A 3,881-nucleotide genomic window follows, 5' to 3' on the forward strand; every position below is an offset into this window, starting at 1 on the left:
TGGAGAAACGTTCTTCAGACCCGCCAACCCCCCTAAATGAAGGCAAGTACGACCACCTGGAACCAGGTTGTGTGGCTCAGTGCAAAGTTCAGGAGACCTGGAAATACCGGATGCTTTGCACAGCATAACCCATGGTTATGGAGGCCAGCTACTGAGTCAGTCCCCTTGTCCCTTGCCATATGGTATTTCTAGACCCAGGGTTGTCTCACTGTGCTTGGGAATCAGCCCCAACCCTTTCCTCTGGGAACCGCTGTGCTCACCAGGCAGAGCCGCAGTCACCTCCAGAGTAGCGCCCTCTGGGCAGGCACCCAAGCAGCGTCAGGCACCCTGCGATCCCACTGCACAAAGCCGTGCTGTCCTCTCTCCCTCTTTGGGGTTTGTCGTGTAGGTACCAAAGCAGCACCGACCTCTGCCCCGGACTCTCTGAAATGTTTAAGGAAACAACCTTCAGTCTTCATCTGCAGCTCTCTCCTCTTCTGGCTCCACCACGGGACTCAGTCCCTGGGGACTTGGCTGGGACACGCGTCCGAGTGACAGCCCCTGTGCTATGCTACGCGGCGCGGCCTCGCTGTCGACATCCCAGGTTCTGGATTTGAAGCCGGGCTCTGCTGCTCACTATGTGTTCCCACTCAAGTTACCGAAACTCTCTGCGTCTCCCCTTCCTCATCTGGTAAAAGAAGACGTAATACTTCCTACTCCAGAGGTGGGAGAATTTTAAAAATTAATATATGCCGCATGCTTAGAATAGCGTGTGGCACAGAGCAAACACTCAGTAATATTACTTCTTTTCGGAATTGCCCTACCCTCCAAGCACTAAACCCGAGCCTGGCTAACTGATCTCTTCCCTGAGGATTTCTCCCCAGCAACTCCTCAGTTCCTTAGGCAGACTTCTCATTGTCCGGCCTCTTGGCACAGTGATGAGCACAGAGCAGGCGCCCCCTGCAGGTAGCCGGGTCCATAACCACCCTTGGCACCTCTGACCTAGTGGCAAGGGAGACCCACCCCCAGCCCTGGCTCAGCGGACCTCCCAGACAGGCAGGGGGCCCAGGTCCCTGATGAGTGTATCTATGTATCTTCTGTACTTCCTGCGGCACAGAAACAGCGCGTCTCTCTTTTCAATCCCCCTTCCTCACTTTCTAATCATTGCCTGCGCCGTGTACGTTCCCTTGGGCCTCTAGCTGCCCGCACGCCTCCTCCCTCCGGAGCTTGTGATTGGCATCAGCAAGACCCTGCCTGGCCCTGCGGTCCCCTCTTACACGCAACGGGACCTCTGTGACTGTTCTCAGCTGCCCGTCCTCTTTACCAAAGTGCAGCCCTGACTCTGTCCCTGGCTGACTTCGGCCCAGTCACTTCCCTTCTCTGGACCCAGCGGCTTTACTTATCCCTGAAAGCTCAGAGCTAAGCAGGATGACTCATCGGCTCCCTCCAGCCCTAGCAGGACATCGCTGGGGACAAAAAAGCACAGAGGCGCGGGCTTCAGACACGGATGCAAGTCCTGGCTTCACATGCTCCCACCACGTGGCCTTTAGCAGCCTCTCTAAGCTTCAGCCTTTGCATCTTCCAAGAACAGATGACGGTTCTAGCCTAATAATAATAATAATGCCCTGACCCCATCTCCTTCCTGTCCTTCAATGCAGACTTTTCCAAGAATCCTTTACTCAGCTCATATGAATGCGGTTTTTTCCCCCCATAATTAGGTCCCTGTGACACTGAACTTCTCTCTTTCTGAGTGTACAAATGATGTGTACCTTGCACTCACATCATTATTATGGGGTGCGGGCAATGTCCCCCCCTGTACCCTATGCCAGCCCAACACAGGGTCTCACACATTGTAGGTCCACAAAGGACATCCTTGGATTTGATCATAGAAAAGAAACAAAGGCTCAAGTGTACCCCTCATCTCTGAAGTCCTGGCATCAATAACACATCAAAGGAGGGGTACCCCTGGGGTACACAGAGTAGGGGGTATAGTAGGAGACTTTGCAAAATGTAACTTGGGAAACCAGAATTTACACCTGAGGGTTGATATAAATCTCAGGAGAATAAACCAAGTCAGGCCCCTGACCCTTCCCCAAGGCCACCACCACTGCCCTTTAAATAATTCCATATGGGGCTTCCCTGGTGGCGCAGTGGTTGAGAGTCCGCCTGCCAATGCAGGGGACACGGGTTCGAGCCCTGGTCTGGGAGGATCCCACATGCTGCGGAGCAACTACGCCCGTGAGCCACAACTGCTGAGCCTGCGCGTCTGGAGCCTGTGCTCCGCAACAAGAGAGGCCTCGATGGTGAGGGGCCCGCGCACCGCGATGAAGAGTGGCCCCCGCTTGCCGCAACTGGAGAAAGCCCTGGCACAGAAACGAAGACCCAACACAGCTATAAATAAATAAGTAAAATTAAAAAAAAAAAATTAAAAAAAAAAATAATTCCATATGGCCCCTCACTGGGCTCTCAACAGCACCCACCAGTGTTGTTTATGTGTCACTACGTTTGCCCCCTTTTGTGGGGAAAACCCAGGAGGACCCGGGAACGGGGGCAGGTCAGGCTCCACCTGCCCACACTTAGGGTTTTGTTTTACAAACCCAAAGGACGCAGCTCTGTTCTGTGCACGATTTCACACACACACACCTGTTGTCCTGTCATGTGGGGAAAAAATGAGAATAATAAAATCATCTGTCCTTTTTTATACCCAGGCCATCACTTCCAGACTCGACTCTAATTATTTTAACCACCAAAAAACCCTCTTCAACAAAAGAGCATACCAATTAATTTTCCCTTATCTGAGATGAGGTCATAATGCATTCCTCCAGGAAAGACAAGCTCTGGATACTGGAAAAGAAAAGAGATTTTAGGACTCCATTGTCATCTCTAATCCGCCTTCTCAGACGAAGCTGGTTTTCTTGTCACTCAAACAGGTATTTACTTGGAGCTTGAAGTCATATGAGCCTAGGGTCCTCAGGCAGAATTACAATGGTGGTAATTATTCGACTCCTTGTCAGTCTAATTTACTGCTCTTTGCAGTGTCTTGCGTTCAGGCAGGCCCAGAATGCAAATGATATGATTGCTTTCATTAAATCATCTTTTTATGACTGTATAATTTCGGTAATTAAAACCTTTACTAATATATTCTATGAAGCAGGCAGAATGTTACACTAATGTATGGCCCTTATTAATTTTTGAAAAACAGGGGTGAAATTTGAATAACCTGCTTCCTCACACTTACGAGCTCTGGAAAGAAAAAAAAAAGCAGCCGGATACAAGCTTGATTAATGTAAACTAATTAGCATTCATTGTTTTTTATTCCCTCTTCCCCATCTGAAAAGTCACCATAGCGGGTATTCACATTGCCTATTGCATATTTCAAATCCTATCTTATTCCTGGCATACCTTTGGGTTTGTTACCAAATGAGAGAGTTTGCCGACCTTTAATCACCACAATTAGAGTGTGAGAAATCTAAAACATGATCTCTGACTTCCCTGTCTCTCTCAGAGAGTTCTAGGAGCTCTTGTTTTCCCCAAGCAAGACCTTTCTATGTCCTGAGGAATACTGGCTACACTTGATTCCTTTTTTTTTTTTTTTAGATTAGTTTTTATTGGAGTAGAGTTGATTTACAATGTTGTGTTATTTCCTGCTGTACAGCAAAGTGAATCAGTTATACATATATCACTTTTTTTTTAGATAAATGGTACAAATGAACTTATTTACAGAACAGAAATAGAGTCACAGACATAGAAAACAAACTTATGGTTACCAAGGGGGGACGTAGGGGAGGGAGATTGGGATTGACATACACACACTACTATATGTAAAATAGATAACTAATAAGGACCTACTGTAGAGCACAGGGAACTCTACTCAGTACTTTGCGCTTGATTCTTCAACGTAC

The 3,881-nt window shown here is 48.3% G+C and overlaps 1 long non-coding RNA gene across 2 annotated transcripts in view; it reads right to left on the reverse strand.

Moving 5' to 3' along the window:
• Positions 1-2,435: 2,435 nt before the first annotated feature.
• LOC309644556 overlaps positions 2,436-3,881 on the reverse strand; it is a 49,166-nt gene continuing 47,720 nt past the window's right edge. For both annotated transcript variants that reach the window (XR_014254481.1, XR_014254482.1), the window contains one exon: positions 2,436-2,823. This is a non-coding gene — a long non-coding RNA (uncharacterized lncRNA). The remainder of the gene's footprint in view (positions 2,824-3,881) is intronic.

The sequence above is a fragment of the Balaenoptera physalus genome (assembly GCF_965194825.1).
Source record: "Balaenoptera physalus genome assembly, chromosome: 1".
NCBI lineage: Eukaryota > Metazoa > Chordata > Mammalia > Artiodactyla > Balaenopteridae > Balaenoptera > Balaenoptera physalus.